The 24,216-nt window shown below is 43.5% G+C and overlaps 1 protein-coding gene and 1 long non-coding RNA gene across 11 annotated transcripts in view; one reads left to right on the top strand and one right to left on the bottom strand.

Annotated features, from left to right (window-relative positions):
- LOC310835302 overlaps nucleotides 1-24,216 on the top strand; it is a 489,753-nt gene that overhangs the window by 121,561 nt on the left and 343,976 nt on the right. The window lies entirely within an intron of this gene.
- The window catches only part of ZNF462 (zinc finger protein 462), a 166,140-nt gene that overhangs the window by 78,214 nt on the left and 63,710 nt on the right, over nucleotides 1-24,216 (bottom strand). The gene's annotated exons all lie outside the window — the stretch shown is intronic.

Below are 24,216 nucleotides of genomic sequence, written 5' to 3'. Positions count from 1 at the left end.
AAAAATGAACGAACAAAAACTAGCAGGAGATTATTTCCGGAATCTCAGAAGTGCTTCTAGAAACAATCAGATATGACTCAGATCTACTTTGTGCCTAGGGCTTGCCCAGTTGGCTTTTTCCCACCCACCTGATTCAACTCTTACCTGCTGCTAACATCTCTAACAACGAACAAGGAAGCATATTGTGGAGAGTCATAAACAATAAAATGCAGTGCAACTGTAGTTAGGGGGCAAAGGAGTTTTCTGACACTGCCCTAAAAGCTGAACACTATTTACTCATTGTGTTTTATCCCACACTTGCGCCATTTAGCTCAAGTCGGATACATGGTGTGCCTCATCCAGTACCTCCTTCTTTTAATCCTTCTCAATAAGGATTAAAAGAAGGTTAGAGACTAAGAGGACATGACTAGCCTAAGTAAGACGAGTTGGGATCACTCAACACCGTAGCCTAGATATCTGTATTGGTGCCAAATACTTTTTAAACTAGTGATCTCCCATTTTTTGCAACCTTTTTACTTTTAGTACTACAGGCCTGTGGCCTAGCTTGCCTATCACACCAAGCCAAACTTTGGTTATAGCACGAACACAAGAGGCTGCCAGGAGATTGTGTCAACTTGGTCAGTTTTCTTTCTGCACAATGCTGATCTAAGCAATGGCTTGGCTTAGCACGCAGTCCAAACCTCTCTCCAGATTAACTATGACCTGTAACCAGAGTTTGCCCTTAGTGGTATGTTCATAATTTCAGGAGTAAACTATGGTCTTTCAAATGTGGTCTTTCACATTTCAGTTGTACTGATTCTTTAAAAATCTCAATAATAATAATAATAATAATAATAATAATTTATTTTGCTGAGTTTGCTGAGAGAATATAGCACCTAGTCCTTCTTCCAGGAAGTAAAATGAGTATCTCCACAGCATGAAAGGAAATAATTATTTTTTCCCAGTGTCTGCATTTCACTATATGAAGCAGTAAACCAGTACTACTCAGAGGTAAGGATGTCACTTCAGTAGATGACCTGCTAAATCTATTGTTTCTATAATTTGTGGGGGAGCTGCCAAACAGGTTGAAAATGAGCAGCTTCCTAAATTGTAGATAAAAGGTAGGCTTTTTTTAAAAAAGAAAATAATTTAAGAGGTAATTTCAGCCCAGCATGGCATGTAATCAATGGGTGGCTTTTTTGACAGTCTCCTCACATACTCCTACAGGTCACATTCATGCAAGGAGCTCCAGAAGCCCAAGAGATCTAACAGCAGCCAAAATATGCCGATGGAAATTCCATTCTCTTATGGCAGGGTGATATAAAGTTACTTCTGCAGAACATTCAAATCCGCTTTGGACACAAGAGAGCACAAAAGGCACATCTCCCCTGGCAGGGCTTTCGAACGCTGTGATGTGTTGGGCGCAACCCACCCCCCTTCTCCTTCCTTGAGCCGAAAGAATGAAGGTTGGTCGTTTCTCAGCTTAACAAAGTTAGCGGCGACGGAGATCCTCAACCTTTTGTGTGCAAGCCCTGGACCCAAGACGGTTGTGGAAGAGGTTTGCTATCTGCTCTGGATCAAATTACAGCTGGGAGCAGCAGGGAGGCCCCACCCCACGAAGTCTCCCTCCTTCAGCACAGTCCATTAGACCTGAAAACAATTCCACCCCTCCTTTCTCTCTCCATGGTGCAAGCAGACAACTCTTGAATTCAGAATGCTCCAAAGGAAGGAGAAGATGGAAAGTCGCAGTAGACAAAAGCGGGGTGGGATTCACCCCCCCAGTTTCCACTGCCCATGCTCCTGACCTCCTCCTCCCCACTCACCCCAGCCACCCAGTAAGGCTGAGCCAAGCAAGCCACAGTTCTGCTGAATGTGTGTTTATCACACTTCCAAGAGATATGAGCTTCTGCGTCACTGAAGCTTTAAGACTCACTAAGCTGCCCTAGTCCTCTGAGCTTTAGGAGAGAGGGAGAGAGCGAATGTGTGTGTTTGTGTGCAGCCATTTTAGCTCAGACAAGTCATGTACTCAGAGAGAGAGAGAGAGAGATAGGCTCACAGCTTCTAGTCAGCCTGCAACATGGCTCCACACATCTCAGCCTCTTCTCCAGCATGCAAGATCCTTCCTCGACACCAACCAACCACCCTCCTTCCTCCCTCTCTTTTTCCAACATGCTTTTGTTTTTGATTTTTGGGAGGGGACCAGCCTCTTCAGAGACGAGGAAGGACTTATCTTCTTTTGGACTACACAGAGATGCCTGAAGACCACCGTGGCTTGTCATAGACACCAGCATCTCTCCGTGACACAGCCATGGGCAACAACAACAACAAAGATCTCCAAGGACTCCTTTTGTCTTCCACACACACACAAAATAATTTTAAAAACCCACATCCCAGCAACGACGACAGGAAGGAAAAAGGGTTTTGGCCAAATTGTCCCACAGGCTTGAATGAAGGCGCAGAAGGGTGACCTTTTCCTGAGAGCGAGAGAAACAAAAAAGGAAGGATGGAGAGAAAAGAGAGAGGGAGGGGACAGGAATGGAGAGGAAGAAAAAGGAGGGGAAGAGGCGGAGGGAGGGGAGAGCCCTTCAGAAAGCCTCGGCCTCTTGGGAGCCGTTCTCCTATGCACAGAAGACATACCATCTGACACGGGCTGCCAGATTCCAAAGTCTAATGACCTTTGTTAATCACCAGCCAAGCTGTCTGCCTCAGCAAGCCTTGCCAATAGGCACACCCTTCAACACAAAGGCTGGAGCTATTCCTTTTGGAGAGAGGTTCTCTGAAAGCTCCATTGTGCAGGAGAGGGGGAAACGGAGGGGAAAGAGAAAGGGCGCGGGCCAGCGGTTGGGATCTCTTCCTTTCAATATGGTTGAGGAACAACAGGGACAAAAGTGGCCTTCCTCTGCTGTTCCTCCTCAGTTTGGAAAGTTCTCAGATGGGGCTTAGGAAACAACAGAAGGTAGAGGAATTTAAACATCTTCCTCCACAAGGTAAAAACTCAGGTCTTTTGCATACTCTCCCAACATTTCTCCGATGACAATAGGGATGTGCTATTCCATCATCATCATCATCATCATCATCATCATCATCGTTTTCTTATTTATTCCCCGCCCACCTGACTTGGTTGCACCAGCCATCATATTATTTTTATGACAAAGTAATAATCATAAATAAGTAAGAATAAAAATGTGCACCTCACCACCGAAACCATTCCATTGCAACTATCCAACCGCCCAAAATAGCCACCATATATAAAAACATAATAAAACAGTAAGCAGTAAAAACAGAAACAAAAAATCCTTCCCCAAAAAACAGCCTTCAGATGTCTTTGAGTGGTTGTATAGTTCCTTATCTCCTTGGCTCGGGGATCGCATTAACTCCATAACCTCCAACATTTCTCTGATGAAAACAGGGACATCCTAAGAAAAAGGGGGACATTCCAGGATCCAGTCAGAAACCCGGATGGCTTCTGTGAATCCAGGACTTGCACTGAGCAAGGAAAACAAGAGAGCTTTTTCATCCGTCAGCTCCTTGACGTTACCTTTCAAGGCCTGCCCATTGATAGACCAAATATCCCACTGATTTCTAGAGAGCAGATTTTTACAAACTGATCACCTAGTGCCAATGGGAGATATGCTTGGGAAACAGACCCCGGGGAAAATGAATGGAAGGTGCACAACAGCGCATGGGGGATCTCGAAAGCTGTGCTCTCCCACCACTCCCATTCATCTCAATGGCGCTTGTGGAGGACAAGTTCCTGAAGGACTCGGCCACTGATGCTTTTTGCTTTGTTAAAAATGGGTTCAAACTTTTAACAAAGAAAAAGAATTACAAAGGTGAGTAAACTCATGGAAATTGAGGCAACAATTGTTGTCAGGTCCATAGGAGTGACCTTCAGTTTCATATATTCACCCAAACCAGAAGAATCTAAGAAAGAAGTATTTTATTATTTGACGATTTCTCATCATGGCTCAAGCATTTCAAGAGTGGGAGAAATCCCCCCCCAAGACCTAACATGGTTTAAGCGATCAAGGAAATCCAACATACGATGTGTGTATTTCTTTGTCTATGGGAGATAAAGAGCAGAGGGACCCATCTGTCAGCCGAAGAATGGAGCTCATTTTCACTGCAGATGTTAATACGCTGTCAAGATGCACATGAAAGAGAGATATATGGAAACAATATCGGCATGTTTGTCCATAATGACAAAGGCAGCAGTTGCAACATTTTCATGGGGGCTATAGCCTGGACTATTCATACTCTGCAGTACAAAAAAACCCAAACCCAAACCCTCTACCAAGGTTACCCAATTTTTGACTTGCAATCAGAACAAAATAATGCAAATATAACTAAACTGCATGGAAGAGTTTGTTTTCTAAAAGTTATTCTAAAATCTCAGGTTTGCAACCATTTACCACAGAGAAAATATTCTGGGAGAATATTTGGTGTAAGTGCAAGGGATACAAAAGCTACCACTTACGTCCAGGACACTGAAACCTCCATAACGAAAAGTCAGACCCATCACATACCCTATTCTGAGCTTCCAATCCAGTTTTGTTGCAGCCTAAATCAAGAGAACCACAAAACTACTTCCATCTACTGGGGAGACGGGGGCGATGGGAAGAGTTAAACTTGTTTTTATTGAACAGAAGCCCTTCCTATACCAGATGGCAAGCTTTCTTTAAAAAAAAACACACAAAGCACTTTCAAAAGCAGGTTGTGGTATAGCATTGGGTTGAGGGGTTCAAAGTGTGTCTGGGGAAAACTAAATTCCAATAGCCTAGCACAACCACAAAGGTAATTCTTTGCATCCTAGTCTTTTTTTTTAAAGTAGATTGTGCATGCTAGCTAGCCACCTAGCTAGTGTGTGTGTGTGTGTGTGTGTGTGTACACACAGAGAGAGCGAGAGCGAGAGAGAGAGAGACCCCTGAAGTCTTTCAAGCTTCAAAGCACATCTCCTTATTAATTTAAAACAGTCCATATGCACACATGATTGCCCACACAGGTTACAAGGCTCCAGGTTCTTTATGGTGGAATAATCACTTCTTTAAAAATAATTTAAAAAAAAAAATCAAAAGAGTTCTACATGCACCTTGGAGATTTCCAGAAGACTCGAGTCTCCAAATACATCTCAAAATCAACAGAAGAAGGTCAGAGTGGTGTCAGGGGGACAAATGTGATGCAGCGCAGGGATTGTGATCTCAATCAACCTAATACATACTTGAGAAAAACAACCTAATAGAATATCAGCTAAATCATACATGACAGAGGCCATCCAGCCTCCAAGGAAGTAGAGTCCGTCGCCTTTCAAGGAAGTCTTTTCCACCATCAAACAGCTCTTACTGTCAGAAATTTCTTCCTGACGTTTAGTCGGAATCTCCTTCCTTGTCACTTGAATCTATTGGGTTCAGGTCCTAGCGTCCAGAGCAGGAGGAAACAAGCTTGCTCCATCTGCCATGTGACAGTCCTTGAGATATTTGAAGATGGCTATCATACCTCCTTCTCCGTCTCCTCTTTACCAGGCTAAACATACCCAACTCCCTCAATTCTTCTACATAAGGCTTGGTTTCCACTTTATCATCTTGGTCGCTCTCGTCTGCATGCACCAACTTGTCAATATCCTTCTTAAACTGTGGTGCCCAGAAATGGACACATCATTCCAGATGTGGTTTAACCAAGGAAGACTAGAGCAGGACTATTACTTCCCTTATTCAGGACACTATGCTTCTGTTGATGAAGCCTGTTAACATGACTCATGTTAAGCTTGTGGTCTACCAAGACCCCTAGATCCTTTTCTAAATATAGAACCTTACATTTGTCCCTACTGAAATTATTTTTATTAGTTTTGGCCCAATTCTCCAATCTGTTTAGGTCATCTTAGATCCTGATTCTGTTTTCTACGGCCGGCACGTCCAACAGGTAGATCGCGATCTACCGGTAGATCACTGGCTCCCCTCAAAGAAGCTCAACAACTTTGACATGAACCCCCCTAAAGGCTTAGATCACTGCCAGTTTTTAACTCTGTGAGTAGATCTCAGTCTCTTGGTAGTTGGTCACCCCTGTAGCACTGGCTACTCCTCCCAGTTTGGTGTCATCTGCAAATTCCTTCATCCAAGTCTTGTATAAAGATATTGAGCAACAACGGGCCCAGGACAGAACCCTGCAGTACCCCACTTATCACATTTTTCCAGGATGGCGAGGAACAGTTAGTGAACACTCTTTGGGTTCAGTAAGTCAACCAGCTACAAATCTGCCTAACGGTTACTTCGTCCAGCCCACATTTTACCAGTTTCTCCACAAGAGTATCATAAGGGGCTTTGTCAAAATTACTGAAATCCAGTATGTCCACAACATTCCCCTGATACACCCAGCTTGTAGCTCTATCAAAAAAAGAAATGGGATTCATCTGGCATGACTGGGTCTTAGTAATCACAATATCCTTTTCCAAGTGCTCACCAGCCAACTATTTAATTATCTGTTCTAGGACCTTTCCTGGTACAGAAGGCCTTAGCATTGGTCTAATCTGCTGTCTGTGCTGGAAAGAGGTTTGTCTACCAGAAATAAACCTTGAAGCAGCAACGTGATTCAAGAGCCAACTAATTATAGACCCTACAAAACTTTCAAGAGATAGAATCGCAAGTACCAAAAGCAACACCATAGGGCATGAATTTTTTTTCCTGCCACAGAAATATGAGTTTAGAACCAAGAAATTCAAGAAACACCAGTATTCGCAACCGAAGAACCTTCTTGCTCCTATTTAAGTGAAGTGCTTTACTTAACCAGCTTCTGTGTCTCTAGGACAAGTTTGCTGGAGTTTAAAATACCACTCCATTATTTTTAAAAACTGTCAAAATTTGTATCACTCATGTTAAGTCTAGCACAGATATAACAGTAGCTTGAAAGCCACCATTTGCCAATCAGAAGCCTGGCATGGAACACATGCTCTCTCTTTCTTCCTAACCTAGCCAACATTGTCACCCGACACATACACCAACGTGACCAAGCTGTCTTACACTGATGCTCTGCAAACCTATGTCCAACCAAAAGCTTCAAATTCTGGTTCAGAAGGGAGCAATGGTTAGCTCCGATCATAAAGACAGGTGTGCATGCAATTCTAAACCAGCTAAGGCCAAGGAATGGGTTGCTTCAAATCTGTGGGTTTGCAGCAAAAGCGGCATTTGCAATTCCACTGAGTCTCCAGTGTAAATCTCATCGCATTTTTATAGCAGCAGTACTTCTTCTTTTTCCTTCCCTTTTGGCTCTTCTTAATCTGCTCAGGGTACACTTTCGGAAAGCGAGAACATATTTAAGAGGAGATGGAACTTATTCTGACTCCCAGCATATTTACTACAACAGGGATGGAAAATGGCCCTTTGTAGTATTGCTGAGGCGAGAGGGAGGAAGCTGGTGGCAGGATGTGGCTAGTGGAGATAGAAAAGCGGCAAGAGTTGGTGTGGTGACCCGAGAGCCTGAGAGAAGGCTTAGTGTGATGGGCCATCTGCCTCTGAGAGTTCTGATGTGGTGATGGACCAGCAGCAAGGGAGGAAGTAGACAGATGCTGAGCCTGTTAAAAGCAGCTTACGAACACAGAAGAAAATACCAAGCTACAATTTGTGGCTTCACAGGACTGGGCTGAAGTTTCCAAATATATAAACAGGTTCATACATCTTGCTACAACAACAAAAAAAAGATAGGCAGTAGATATATTTGCATACATCACACCCCAGTGACTTCTCTGGCGATAGCAAACTTAGCAATCGCCACATTAATACACTCTTAATTTGACTCTGTGAAGCCAAGTGATGTATTCAAGCAGGGAGGTCACTGCAATGTTAAGAAGAGATTTTGTGCAACTGGTCAGCTTGCAAAACCCGTCAGCCTTTAAAAGGAAATTCTAAACCGTGCTATCAGAGAACAAGGTTTTTTTTTTTATCGGGGGTAGTCAACAGAGGGAAGACCTTGGATTCTTAGAAAAGATTGGGATGTCTTCCCCCTGAAATCCCCAAATCCAAGCACACACAAAATGGCAAATAAGACATGCCTATCAACAGAACTGTTCCCAGCTGCAACCTTGCTGCAAACTTTATATAACGCAACATAAGCAATCACTGCCAGTTTGTACGATGCCAGAACATGAAGTTTATTTGTGTAAAATGGTGTAGAAATGGAGATCTACTCACTAGGGCTGGGTGATAATCTGGTTTTCAACACTGTGATACATCACCAGCTAAACATATACTGATGCATCACAATGTCTGAAATGAGGGTGGGGCTATGCAGAGGCTATGGCTGGCTTCACGGTTTTTCCCACATTGTGGTTTTTGCATAGCACACACACAATGATTTACGATATATTGCCAGGTCAAAAATTATGAAAGCGGTATCATGATATAGACTTCAAACCGGTTTTGGGTGATATATTGCCCAGCCCTAGCAGTAGTATTATTGCTGCCCTAGACTCCTTCATAAGGAAAAGTGGAATGTAAACTAAATGAATAAACAAATACATACCGTATTTTTCTGTGTATAAGATGCCCCCATGTATAAGACGACCCCTATTTCTTTAGCCCAAAATTAAGAAATAAATTTATTTATATATTTAACTACAACATTCCGTGCATAAGACGACCCCCAATTTTAAACTTAAAAAGATTGGGGGGAAATATAGTCTTATACACTGAAAAAATACAGTACATGCATGAAAAAATAAGATTATTATTGTCAAAGCATTTCACAATCATCATCTCCATCTGAATTTCAGACATTTTGCATGCTATTAGAATTAGGATCAGTTTATCTGTTTGACTAACAACGGCAACTGTCAGATTTGCTATGTGAACGTCAACAACAATAGTTGCATACTGTGTTAAAGAACGCAATCTGTTCCGAGCAACTTATTACTGTAAAAAGAAAAAAAGAAAGGAGCCGGCTAATATTCTTGGCAATTTGCCAGACATCAAGTACAAAGTATGAGATAATGCTAGCCAAATGCACATGGCAGAGTATGTGCAGCCCCCATTGCCCATTGGGAAAGTCTAGCTTGCTGAATGAGGAGCAGGAAGTAGCATGGGATGTGAGAGAAAGACGGGGTTTCAGGCCCAGTTCTATGGCTTAACCAAGCCTGTGGGTCCTCAACTCAGGAATGCCATCAAATCTCACTCCCGTTTGCCATTTGTGGAACCCTTGCGGCAAGCTGGATGTGCAAGCTCTCAACCTCATCTATTTACACAGCTGTTTATGGCAATTCTTTTGTATTAATGCCAAGCAAACAGGTGGAAACCATGCTTTATTGTAAGCCGTATCCTATGAAGTTATGGCTGGGGCAAACATTTCCTTTATCACTTTTACATCTAGGCAGTTTGATGGTCAACTGCACTTTTAAACGCATTCTTCCACGAGAACTGCACATTCTAAACATTCGTGTTTTGAAAACCATTTATCATCTAATTTATTCCGATTGCTATTCCAAATTATATTTGCTATATCTCTATACACACACACACACACACGGCCCTCTCTGGCCTATACGACAAGCAAACAAGTTTCTTATGCGGTGTTGTATTTTCTACTCAGATTTGCTCTTGGAAAAAAGCATTATTTGGGCAAATACAGTGGTACGTCAGGTTAAGTACTTAATTCGTTCCGGAGGTCCGTTCTTAACCTGAAACTGTTCTTAACCTGAAGCACCCCTTTAGCTAATGGGGCCTCCCACTGCTGCCACGCCACCAGAGCACAATTTCTGTTCTCATCTTGAAGCAAAATTCTTAACCCGAGGTACTATTTCTGGGTTAGCGGAGTCTGTAACCTGAAGCATATGTAACCCGAGGTACCACTGTAAGTAGAAAGGCTGCTCCTGTCTCTGAAGTCAATTGAAACAAACCAGCAAGCCAGCATCAGAAAATTCATTTTTTTAAAAATAAATATTTATTAAGAATTTTTATAAGAAAAAAGCATAAATAACAAACAACATTGCTTATGTCATACACAAAATTTCATAACTCGTTTGGACTTCCTCACGTCTCCCGCTCCCACTTACATTGTTAAAAAATTTTTTTCAAGCAAATTATCATCGTGTTTACAATCTTATATCCACTCGTTTAAATATAATCTGATAGTTCTCCCTAAGGATTTGTCTTTTCCTTAATCTCACTTATCATCTAATTTCAATCTAGTTTAGTGGTGGCCAATTATTTATGATCAAGCATCCTTCTTAACATTCAATCAAATTCCGCATCAGAAAATTCAAACCCCAAAAGAAAACACCATGTATATACAGTGAGCTTCTCTATTCTGCATGTCTGAATGACAGACAGGGAGTGAATAGGAAACATGGAAAGCTGAAAGTCAGACCACTCTAACACTGACTGTGGCTCTCTCCCAGCCCTTACTTGGAGTTGCCAAGAACTGAACTTGTGGCCTTTGGCATCCAAACATGATGCTCTACCACTGAGCTACGGCCCTTCCTCCATAATTCAAAGTACTTGCGCAACTGTCTACCCAAAATGACATTTAGGGAGGATGGAAGGTGGGATACTGCTTCCTCTCTGCTGTTTTTCGGACCACTACTTTTTACGGGTCAGCAGCACCAATATGTGCTGCTCCCAATTGGTGTCCTCCTAGTGGTGCAGCAATAAAACTGCTAGCACATTTGCAAAGATAAGCAGGGTCTGGTATGGTTTCAAATTGGATGGGGGAACCGCATATTGAGATGGAGTGCTGGACTAGACTACCCTCGGGGCATCTTCCAATTCTTCAATTCTGTGATTCTATGAAACATGTTGACTGATTTGCATCATTCATGCGAATGGCATTTTACCAATGAGCTATCAAGAAAGTAGGTCCCTGCCCCAAGCCAATCGAGATCTGCATTGCTACATGGTCTACAAAGGATGGGGAAGGTGACAAGGAGACCAAGTGAGGTCTCTTTCAGTTGCACACGCTTAGCCTAGATCTGGGGTCAGCAACCTTTTTCGGACGGTGGGCCAGTCCACCATCCCTCAGACCATGTGGTGGGCCGAACTCTATTTTTTGTTTTTTTTTGGGGGGGGGGGGAATGAACAGATTCCTATGCCCCACTAATAACCCAGAGATGCATTTTAAATAAAAGGACACATTCTACTCATGTAAAAACACCAGGCAGGCCCCACAAATAACCCAGAGATGCATTTTAAATACAGTGGTATCTTGGGTTACAGATGCTTCAGGTTACAGATGCTTCAGGTTACAAACTCCGCTAACCCAGAAATAGTACCTCGGGTTAAGAACTTTGCTTCAGGATGAGAACAGAAATTGCATGGCGGCAGTGGGAGGCCCCATTAGCTAAAGTGGTACCTCAGGTTAAAAACAGTTTCAGGTTAAGAAGGGACCTCCAGAACGAATTAAGTTCTTAACCCAAGGTACCACTGTAAAAAGACACATTCTACTCATGTAAAAGCACACTGATTCCAGGGACCATCCGCGGGCTGGACTGAGAAGGCGATTGGGCCGGATCCGGCCGACGGGTCTTAGGTTGCCTACCCCTGGTCTAGATCAGCGAGAGAGAACCATTTTCAAAGAAAACTCTGTGTGGTGCATGTGTTTAAAGATAGTTACACTTCTTGCGGTTCGGTGTTGGTGAGAAACACAATGCTGTACAATGACTAAAACTGCCTGCTACGGTTCTTCGCATCACTCCTTTGAAATAGTCATTAAGAAACTTAGCTGTGAACAGGAAATCCAGAGATCAAAGCCCAGTAGACGGACAAAGATAAGCCACTCTCTCAGGCCTCAGTACCCCGGTCCCACCCAGCAGGTTTAATATATCTTAATATGAATTACTAAAATTTGAATTGTTTTAGACACACGCTTATTTGCTCCTGCACCCAGCTTTGTCAGATGAGGGTTAAGTAGTCTCAGTAGCTGGGAGTTCCTATGGTTCATCAGCTATGGCCATTCCTGCATCACGATGGCCTTTCTATACTTCTGCATAGTCTGCTACCCTCCCTTTTCAGTAACTGTAATGCACTCTACAAACCTAGACAGCATCTTAAAATGCAGAGACATTACCTTGCCAACAAAGGTCCGTATAGTTAAAGCTATGGTTTTCCCAGTAGTGATGTATGGAAGCGAGAGCTGGACATAGCTGATCGCCAAAGAATTGATGCTTTTGAATTATGGTGCTGGAAGAGACTCTTGAGAGTCCCATGGACTGCAAGAAGATCAAACCTATCCATTCTGAAGGAAATCAGCCCTGAGTGCTCACTGGAAGGACAGATCGTGAAGCTGAGGCTCCAATACTTTGGCCACCTCGTGAGAAGAGAAGACTCCCTGGAAAAGACCCTGATGTTGGGAAAGATAGAGGGCACAAGGAGAAGGGGACGACAGAGGACGAGATGGTTGGAGAGTGTTCTCGAAGCTACCAGCATGAGTTTGACCAAACTGCGGGAAGCAGTGGAAGACAGGAGTGCCTGGCGTGCTCTGGTCCATGGGGTCACGAAGAGTCGGACACGACTAAACGACTAAACAACAAACAATGCACTCTACACTGGGATGCCCTTGACAGTCTAGAAACTGCAGCTAGTGCAGAAGGCCACGTCAGTGTGTGGTCATATAATCTGTAGCAGAAATTTGGTGGGGCAGAGCTACCTTCCCAACACCAGCATTGCAGCTACTTACTTGGATCAATATGGGGCAGGAAGGTGGGTGGTTGTTCTGGTAAAAAGCAGCAGGGCCAGTGTGGTGGGACTGGCTTTGCCCCCATCCCTAGTAAAGGTAAAGGGATCCCTGACCATTAGGTCCAGTCGTGGCCAACTCTGGGGTTGCGGCGCTCATCTCGCTTTATGAGCCGAGGGAGCCGGCGTACAGCTTCCGGGTCATGTGGCCAACATGACTAAGCCGCTTCTGGCAAACCAGAGCAGCGCATGGAAATGCCGTTTACCTTCCCACTGGAGCGGTACCTATTTATCTACTTGCACTTGACATGCTTTTGAACTGCTAGGTTGGCAGGAGCAGGGACTGAGCAATGGGAGCTCACCCTGTCGCAGGGATTCGAACCGCCGACCTTCTGATCGACAAGTCCTAAGTTCTGTGATTTAGCCCACAGAGCCACACTACTGCTGCATAAAACAGCTACCTTGCAGAATCTGCACTGGCTGCTTATATGGAACCAGTTCGAGGTGCAAATTTAAAAATATAAAGCCTTTAATGATTTGGGACCTAGGTATCTCGTAAGAGCGCCTCTCCCCATATCAACAACCCGGGCCTTGAGATTTGGGGTAGGGGTGGGGAAGGCTGATTCTGCTGATGGGTATAGCTCATCACATGGGGAGCCAAAGCAGGGCCTTCTCTGTAGTGGTACCTCACCTGCGGAACTCTGTCCCCTTAAAGGCGTGGATGGATTCAACAGCTTTGGGAGGCCATGTTTAGATTATTTTCTGCCTTACTTGCTTTCTCCATTGGTTTGTTGCTGTCTGACTGTGTTCTATTCATTTTACTGACATTGTCTTGCTTCCTATATGTGCACTATTCTGGAATAACTTGTAACAGAAAGTGGTATGCAGAAGTCTTATATAAATAAACCTCTATATAAATAGACCTCTACAATGCTGCATATTGTATTCCGTATCCCCAGTCATGGCCAGTGCCAGGGGGACAGGAAATCCCTCCCATCCCCCAGAATTACTTCCTTTCTGTTTTCATAGCTAAGTTTCTGCCCGGCAAAACTACTGTAAGCTTCTACAGTGAAGTATATTTGTTCAATGGTGGGAAATCATCTCTTCGAATACATATCCTTAAAAATAATTCAGGCAATGAAAAGTTAAGCCTTGGAGGGGAGGGACCCAACATAATTGATTTTTAAGATGTTACTGTATTGAGGACAAGTTGTTGTTTAGTCGTTCGTTTAGTCGTGTCCGACTCTTCGTGACCCCATGGACCAGAGCACGCCAGGCACTCCTGTCCTCCACTGCCTCCTGCAGTTTGGTCAAACTCATGCTGGTAGCTTCGAGAACACTGTCCCACCATCTCATCCTCTGTCATCCCCTTCTCCTTGTGCCCTCCATCTTTCCCAACATCAGGGTCTTTTCCAGGGAGTCTTCTCTTCTCATGAGGTGGCCAAAGTATTGGAGCCTCAGCTTCACGATCTGTCCTTCCAGATCAGGGCTGATTTCCTTAAGAATGGAGAGGTTTGATCTTCTTGCAGTCCATGGGACTCTCAAGAGGACAAGTAAAAAGTGTAAAATGTGCTGGTCATAAAACACTCAAGACACACCAAGCTCACTTGTCCATCACACCAGTGAATTGCCATCACCAAGATAGGATATACACACAAAAAAGTCCCTTTGACCATAACCTGATAACCTTATGTTGGTGACATTATTATAATGGTCATAAAACTTAAAAATGAGAAAAGAATTACATGAAACCACTCTTAGTGCATGCTGCTTTCCATAAACGAAGCTGCAATAAATTATATGTGCTTAGCTAAGAGTAAGTACTATCAAACTCAATGGAACCTACTTCTGAGTAGGTATACATAGGATTGCACATTTTAAATATATCCAAAGAGCTGACCTAACTATATCTTGGCATCTCTTTCCCAAATCAGAAATGGCATCCCTGCAGTCTATAATAGACCCCAGTGGACAACCAGGATACTCTCAGTCGAAGACCATCATATCCATAATGTACATATTGTAATACAAACTTTAAAGGGGAGAGTTTGTTTCCATTTGACAGAAGGTGGGTAGGGGGATAAATATCATCTGGGAAGTTAAGTGCCCCAGCCCAGTACTTAAAACTGCATACCTGATAACAAACTCTATTAAACATAGTAGAATTTGCTTCTGGGAATTTAAAAACTCATGTGCTGCATGTGTGCAATCCAACTCATGCTCAACTGAGAGTAAGATCTACTGAAGGCTTATTTCTGATTAAGTGTCCTTAGGACTGACCCAAAACGAAGGTACTATGAGAGGTAGAAATCATGACTAGGCGAATGAAGTCTGCAGAAACCACTATGTCAGCAGTTTCTAACTGTTCTGAACCAAGCTTCCCATTGGCCACATCCAATGCAGAATAGATGTCATCCAGATTTAGACAACTTCTATTTTTAAAACTGTAACATTGATAAAACTGGTTGGCAGCAGTGGCTGAAATACCCCGAAAAACACTCAACACTCCTCACTCCTCAAGCCAGGCTTTAAAATACATTGATTATTTTGGGAATGGTCCCTAGTTCAGATGTATTTTTGGTCTGGCAACTTAAGATGTTTTATCCCTTCCTTTCCCCCCAGCCTTTGGTACTATCTTTAAAATACTTTTGCACAAACATGATCGGATCCTGTATACAAAAAGAATATGCAGCCAGGGGAAGGGAGGACAAAGGAAGGCCTAGTGCTTGCATTCTGCAATTTGGGAAACCCAGTCACGGGCAACAGAAATGCTTCTCAAATCAAATTACTCTGTGCTCTCTTCATATATAGACTTGCAAACAACTGCTTGCCTGTGCGGAGTTTCCAGGCAGAGTGCTTGTCGTTTGTCAAATAGTTTGGAATTCGCTTGTTTGTTTGAAACAAACGCTTGGGCCTGAGATTCTAGAGTTGTAATGTTTGTCACAGACACTTCATGACGCCAAATGAGAAAGGACTGGGACTACCTGCCTCTACAGGTAACCTTAAGGCTTCAAGAGTAACCAGGAATTTGAGGTTGAATAACAATAATAGATCTATTGGGAGCTGGATTCCATGCCCAAGAAGGTAGATTGAAATCGGCTGCACTGGAAGGAATACAGACTTTTATCTGATTGAGCTGTATGACTTAATTAGATTTCTTTTCAACTCGATACAACCATCCTAGACTTCTACGCTCAGCAGTAATTAGGAACCGGTTTTTGCATTAAAGGCTCTTGGAAGTACCTCGTCGCTTGGACGAGAAAGAGGAGTCTAGCCCAGCTAATATTTCTTTAAATATAGCTATGGTTATACTTACAAGCCCATTTATGATGTGCAAGTGTGATGTGCAATATACGCAACCCAGGCTTCTAGGGAATATTGTGCTTGCAGAGTACAGTAATATATTCAAATATCACAATCAGGTATGGCTTTCTCCCCTAAAGTTTTGGCGAAGGGTAGAAGCAGTCTAAATATATCCGACTTAAGGATCTGCCAGCAACATCTACTTTCATACAATTTATTGTCGAAGATAACCATTTGCCTTTAGGCAGTGGCATTATACTCATATTCCCAGAATTTAGTTCAAGATGGCCTTTGAGTGTTGCTCCCACGTGGACATTCACCACCGTATAAAGGTAAAGGGACCCCTGAGGTCCAGTCTTGGCCGACTCTGGGGTTGCGGTGCTCATCTCACTTTATTAGCCAAGGGAGCCAGCGTACAGCTTCTGGGTCATGTGGCCAGCATGACTAAGCTGCTTCTGGCGAACCAGAGCAGTGCACGGAAACGCTGTTTACCTTCCCACCAGAGCGATACCTATTTATCTACTTGCACTCTGACGTGCTTTCGAACTGCTAGGTTGGCAGGAGCAGGGACTGAGCAACGGGAGCTCACCCTGTCACGGGGATTCGAACCGCCAACCTTCTGATCGGCAAGTCCTAGGCTCTGTGGTTTAACCCACAGCGCCACCCGCGTCCCCTCACTACCGTATAATGGCACATAAATAACCTTTGTGACTGAATGAGCCATTGTAGCTATAGAGTCCCACTTGGCTCTCCCTGTGCTCTGAAACATCTACATGAAGACACCAGGTTGAGGTCATTGGGTGATCCGGGCTGGGATGAGATCAGTTTGCACAACAGCTTCCATGGATGCCAATTTGTTTCTGGTGCCGGGTTTCACTGCCACCTATATGGATTGGGCCCAATAACTTTTCTCTCCTTCTGAGATCCTTCTCTCTATTCTCCCATGATATGCAAGACAGAGCCTTTTTGGTTGTGTTGCCCAGAATGTAGAAAACAAACCCCCCTCCCTAGCCTGGTATTACCTGCGTTTAAGTGAGCTTTGAAAACTCTTTAAGTGGGGTATTTTTAAAGTTGGGATTTGCTGCAAAACATAGCAAATAAAAATACTTATGGAATTTAAAAGTGCACGTTCAGACTTTGGGTAACTCTACAATGGAAAACATTCTGTCTGTCACCATGAAGGCTAGAACATATCTTTCCCCAAATGACTAAAATAATAAAAATCTGGGAAGTAGCAACAGGATGTACAAAAATACCTTGAGACCTATATGTGGTTTATCATATGCCAAATGTTGCTCAATACTTAAGCGGGGAGGGAATCTCTAGATGGTGACCTGTTGTCCCTGTCGCTGAACACTTCCAGTTTCTTCCCCCACTCCCAGTTATTAATAAGCTCAGCCACACTGAGATACCATCAAGCAATCAAAGTAGCTATATCCTCAATTATCCAGTCATCCTTCTGCGGTTTATTATCCTAAAGGAAAATTCTGTGTCAACAACCAAGCCAGGACAAAACTGGAAAAGCATCTCCAATAGTTTCAGCAGTTGCCATCAGTGCCAACTTTTAAATACCTGCTGAAAACTTTTTCTCTGCCAGGCCTATACAGGCCATTAAGTATACAATAGATAGTTGATCTCTGATTTTTTAAATAAATAAATGGCTTTCCATTGTATGGCTTTATTTATGACTGTAGTAAACGGCTCTGACATTTTTAATGGAAAGCTGTATGCAAATACTGTTATTAATAAATCAGTAAATGGTGCATAAACCCTAGAGGTCTACATTTCACACTTCCCCCGTCAATAGCCTGTTACCCCAAAATCTGATCTACACTGCAGGGTAATGATTATTTAGACCAGGCACGTCCAACTTCCAAGAGCCAAAATTGTTGAGCTTTTTGGGGGGGAGAGAGCCAGTATTGGCCAGGATAATCAAGGACACCCCAAGATCAACCAGTAGATTACGGGTGGCGCTGTGCATTAAACCACAGAGCCTAGGACTTGCCGATCAGAAGGTCGGCGGTTCCAATCCCTGCAGTGGGGTGAGCTCTTGTTGCTCATTGCTCAGTCCCTGCTCCTGCCAACCTAGCAGTTTGGATTGCCGAAAATCGCTCACCCACCTGACCTACACTGCCACTCACATGCACGTCCCAAAAATCAAACTTGCGCCTGCCCCCTCGCTGGCAGAAGCTGCAAATAACCCACCAAATTGCCGCATCAACAGCAAATCAACACCAGCCACCAATAGCACGCCCAATAGCCACTAACAATCTCCAGGTCGCAGCAACAACCAATCAATCCCACGTCCCCCCAATGTTACTATCCATGTATAAGACGACCCCCCCCCTTTTTGACATAATTTTCAAAGAAAAAAGCCTCGTCTTATACACCGTAAAGTACAGTATGTTTGCAACAGGAGCAGGAAACCTCATTTTTAAAAAGAAATGGTACTAAATTAAGTAATTTGGTATAATTTGTAAAAAAAAATTGGAAAACTAATAGAAATAATTTGAAAAATAGCTTAAAGCTTTGACCAAAATGGCATCACATAGAGGGCGGGGGAAAAGAACTGTCATATTCTCCACCTGGTAGGCTGAGACCCTACCGGCCCGCGGACTGTCTCGCCAGAGTGGTGCATGCTAGTTATCTCCCGCTTGGACTACTGCAATGCGCTCTACGTGGGGCTACCTTTGAAGGTGACTCGGAAACTACAACTAATCCAGAATGCGACAGCTAGACTGGTGACTGGGGGTGGCACCAAGACCACATAACACTGAAAGACTTACATTGGCTCCCAGTACGTTTCCGAGCAATTCAAAGTGCTGGTGTTGACCTTGAAAGCCCTAAACGGCCTCGGCCCAGTATACCTGAAGGAGCGTCTCCACCCCCATTGTTCTGCCCGGACGCTGAGGGTCCAGCGCCGAGGGCCTTCTGGCGGTTCCCTCATTGCGAGAAGCAAAGCTACAGGGAACCAGGCAGAGGGCATTCTCAGTAGTGGCGTCCGCCCTGTGGAACGCCCTCCCATCAGATGTCAAAGCGATAAACAACTACCTGACATTCAGAAGACATCTTAAGGCAGCCCTGTTCAGGGAAGTTTTTAATGTGTGATATTTTAGTGTATTTTTGGTTTCTATGGAAGCCGCCCAGAGTGGCTGGGGAAACCCAGCCAGATGGGCGGGGTAGAAATAATAAATAATTATTATTATCATCATCATCATCATCATCATCATCATCATCATCATCATCATCATATTCTGGCTTCATTTTTAATATCATAGCTGTTGTTGTTGTTGATGTTGTTTACAACGGTACACAACTTCTCTCTGGCACGCATGAGAATAAGAATAAGCTCACTTTCGCCTGATCTATTTGGAATGTGGAATGCTACAGCAGGCAGCCTTGGCTAATTAGCGTCCGTGTTAAATAGTTAAGATACCGTAATTTTTGCACCATAACGCTCACTTTTTTCCTCATAAAAAGTAAGGGGAAATGTCTGTGTGTGTTATGGAGGGAATGCCTACGGGTGGCATGCCTACGGATTTTCCTCCTATAAAAACTACGTGTGTGTTATGGTCTGGTGCGTGTTATAGAGCGAAAAATACGGTGAATGCAATTCTAAAGTGGTAATCCTATGCAAACTTTGTCTGAAGCGGGTCCCAGAGAACTCAGTGGCAGTAAGCGTACACAGGATCAGGCTTCAAACGAGTCTAGGTCTAAAGTGTAAAAAAGGGATGTGCTTGTTTGAGCCGTTTGATTTAATTAGGTTTTTTTATCATTTAAAGTCGTACTGCGCTATGTATTTTTCATAGCCCGTCAACTGCTCAGTAATAAGGGTGGTATACAAATAAACACAATATTCCCTAATAATAATGTTTGTTGCCTTCATGTATTAAACCCAAACCTGCTGGAGAGCACAATTACTTTATTAGAAGCGAAACTGAAGCCTTTAGCAAAGGGGTGGGGGGAAGTAAATATGCAGTTGGATACCTTGTGCTTGAAAATTTCCAATCCACAGCTGTGCTTAATAGCAAATTAGAATAGCAGATGCTAATAAATTTCCAAACAGCTCATTAATTATTGTAGCCACCTTGGGCCATTACCAGATCCACAATTTGGCCATATGTTTTGTGGGGGGTGCGGGCTTTACACAGTGCAAACAGAAGAAGAAATCAAAGGAAAGGAAATCTAAGAGAATATGGTCTTTTCAGCACGCCGCGTGGATGATAATATAACAGCGTGGAGGTTGGGATGAACCGCTTGTGTATACAAACTGGTGGGAGATGGAAAGACACTTGCGAATGAGCAAGTCAGCTGAGGAACAGAGTTTTCCGTTTTCCTTTTGAAATAAGGAATGCACACAGGGATGAATCCAGAATGTATTTTTGGAATGTTTATACACATATATACAACACACACAGGCCCATAAGGTTTCGCTATCAGTTACCCTGAGAGAGGGAAATGTCAGAAGAAACCATCTGAACACCAAATACAGAAAGAGAATGCGTATGATAAATTGCATTAATCAGTCGTTTCAAGCAGCCCAGGAAGAAAGCCCACGGAAGAAAAAGTGGTGCTACAACAAAAACGAAAACCATTCAAAGAGTTGCTTTTATGGAACAGACACATCTGACCGTTAAAAAGTCAACTGCTGGAACAATACTTTTTGCTCAATGAAAAGCTGCTTCCTGCGCTTCTTGGAACTGTTTCGCTTCCACTGAACACATGGGGTACCCTGTTTTCCCTTACAATGACCTTGTGAAGTGGGTTAGACTGGGGTCTTCAACTGGTGGGTCATGGTGCGATCAGGTGGATCGCACCAGAAGCAAAACCACCACTCAAATCTATGGTAAAAGGTTAAGAAATGGGTCTCCAAATGCATGTTGGGGTTAAAAGTGGGTTGTGGGTCTGAAAAGGTCGAATATACTTGGGTTAGACATTGATATCGATTACAGTGGTGCCCCGCAAGACGAACGCCTCGCAAGACGGAAAACCCGCTAGACGAAAGGGTTTTCCGTTTTGGAGGCGCTTCGCAAAACGAATTTCTTTATGGGCTTGCTTCGCAAGACGAAAATGTCTTGCAAGTTCCTGCAGGGGTTTTTTCCCTCCCCCCCTTTTCCTAAGTCGCTAAGCCGCTTATTAGCTGATCCGCTGATAAGCCGTTTAACAGCTGATCGCTAAAAGGCGCTAAACCGCTAATAGCGCTAATCCGCTAAGCTGTCAATGCGCTTGCTTCGCAAGACGAAAATACCGCTATACGAAGAGCCTCACGGAACGGATTAATTTCGTCTTGCGAGGCACCACTGTACTCAGGAGAGCTGGGTGATATCTGGTTTTCAACATCGTGATATATCACCAGTTAAACATAACAATATACTGATATATCACAGTGTCTGAAATAAGGATGGAGCCATGTAGAGGCATTGGCCCGGCTTCACGGTTTTCCCCGCATCATGACTTTTGCCAGCGTCTGCTCTTGTGATTCGCTGCTCCCTGCAGGAGACAGCTGAACTGACAGAGTTAACAGAAGTGGCAGGAATCGAGAGAAGCAATGGCTGGCTTCACAGTTTTACCCCGATTGTGATTTTTGCATAGTACACATGCATGAAGACACATCATGATTCGCACTATACTACCAGGTCAAAAATTATGAAACGGATGTGACAATATGGACTTCAGACCGGTTTTGGACGATACAACAATATATTGCCCAGCCCTGTTACTCAGTGAGCTTCCAGACAAAGAGACAAGCCTGAATACTGGCTTGCTTCTACAGCCGCAGGACTTGTGGTTATGTGTGCAGTTCTCTCTTGCACTTACTAGATATAGTGTTTCCTGAACAATAATCATTAAAGGGGGGTGTGAAGATGACTGTGACCAAGGCATAGCAAGCCAATTGGCAAGGTTCAGGTGAAAAGAGATAGGAATGTGTGTGTCAGAAGGATATCTTCTGTCCGCCCCTGTCAAATCTGAGGTTCGGCAATGCCAAAGAGCAGCAGGTTATTCCATCATCAGCTATGGAAATCCGGTCAGTTATATGATGTTGGTTCTCTTCATTTTCATATGGCTGGAGTGGGAGGAAAACTGCAATTGCCATAACTGTGGCTGATGAAACTTCCTTAAGGGATGAAGGATCTCAGCTGTCAAAATCATTAGTTACCTACTTTGTCCAGCCATAACCAAGATATAATTCTCTTCTCGCTGTGCCCATGTTAACACCCATGTGTTGCCAGTGGGAAAGTCAGTATCCCTTTCTCGCATAATCACATTCTTCCCCCCTCCATACTCTGCCTCCCCCCAAACTTGGTGTAGAATGCTGCCTCACATACACAGAAATTGTGTTCCAAGATTAATTCACTCTGACGTTCCTCTTGCCAACATATTTTTCATTTGTAGTTGCATCTCCTACACTTTAGACTCTGAGTGCTTGGGGGGACGGGGATTCACCACGTCTATGCGTATAATTGCTACAACCCATTCTGACACCTCTTGGGATAATGCAGAGCATCAATTAAAACTACTTATATCTCTGATGCTTCATCCTGATGAAGGCATTTGTTCCTTTGAGATGTTTCCACATTGAGATTTTTGCTGATGGCAGGAAATCAGTCAGAAGCCCATCTCTGGTGAGTCTAATTATACTGAACCTGGAAGCAAACTTTGCACGAGACCCTACAGCAGCCTTCATCAACCTGGTGCCCTCCAGATGTTTTGAGCTACAACTCCCACCAGTCACAGCCAGAAAACATCTGGAGGGGTGGTGAAGGCTGCCCTAGAGAACTTTCTTCAGCCAGTCGGCAAAACCCATGGCTGATGCAAGCTGAAGTCCAGAAACATCTAGAATGGATCATTAATCAGAGTGTACAGCAAGCCAAATTCTGACAACCCAAGGTTGTGTGTTCTCCATACTATAATTGAAGTTCTGTGGCCAGGTATTCCAAAAGAATATGTTATTTCGGCATGCCGTATACATTAAGCAAATGAAGCAGATTTACATAATTGTCTTATTTTTGCCAATTTTTACTATTTTGGCTAATTCATTGGGGAGGGGCAAAAAGGAACAGGAGCCCCACTCTCAGCACCTAGAAATCAGCAACCTCTTTAGCTTCAGAGATTCCAGCGGGCACCGCACACAATGTTTTCAAGCATATCTTTGCAGTAATTAAAAACTTGCTGGGGAAAAAATATGAAACTTGAGATTCTCATGGGCCTGGATGCATCTGAACCATTGCAGATGCACTGCTCTGCTTGTATCACTCCTTTTCCATAAATATGCGGTTGCTTGTTTGAAAGAGGATATTGATTGAGGACCCGAATCTGGTCACAAACTGGCTTCATTTCCTTGAGTACTGTAACTCCATAAGTGCTAACATAGAAAAGGCCGGCAGCAAAACTGCCCAACAATTATTATATACTGCTGCTCATCTGAAGATCTCAGGGCAGTTCACAAGATTAAACATAAATTGCTCATTGGCAATCTTCATATACATGAACTGATAAAAGTCAGTGCTTTCCACCTAGCAGTCATAAAGGATAGATACAGGAAAGCACAGGGAAAGTCACACAAAACCCAAAGATACTCAATTTAAAATGCCAACCAGCTCAGTGTAACTGCTCAGCAGGCTACTAAAGCAAAGCAAAGTATATCACTGCAAACACACACACACATATGCAAACCCCAAAGGCATATTTCAAGCATCACATTGCAACAGAGCATCTTGTTCAATGCTATTGGGAACTCCTCGTTCTAAACCACCAAGGGAAAAAACCAACTGCCAAATTTCACCAGGGCAATGATGAAGAAATGTTGCAGCAGCTCAAGTCAACTGAGACACGAAAAATGTGTATACATAGAGCGGAGCTTTCCAAACTGTGTGTTGCGCGACACGTCAGTGTGTTGGTGTGTCATGCGAACGCTCTTTTAAGAGGTCAGCTTGCTGGGAAATTGCTGTGTCACAAAATCGACGCCTGTCTAAAAAGCGTGTCGCCAACATTAAAAGTACACACACACACACACACACACACACACACACACACGTGTGTGTTTCTGTCTCAGTAGATTTTGCCCCAAAGTAGCAGGTGCTGGTTTCACTGCAATAAATCGAAGTGCTACTATACTCTGGCTGTTTGGCAGCTCTCTTACACTTCAGCAGAGCTGAGGATAACTTTCTGATGGATTGTGCCCAAAGTAAGCAAAAACTAAAAAAATGGAATGGGAGAAAAACCCAGGTCAAAAGACATCTGCATCAACATTAGCCCAACTCTCTTCAGCCGACGTTGCTGTCAATTA

The sequence above is a fragment of the Podarcis gaigeae genome (assembly GCF_964106915.1).
Source record: "Podarcis gaigeae genome assembly, chromosome: 17".
Lineage (NCBI taxonomy): Eukaryota > Metazoa > Chordata > Lepidosauria > Squamata > Lacertidae > Podarcis > Podarcis gaigeae.
This window is presented reverse-complemented; position numbering and strand designations above follow the sequence as displayed.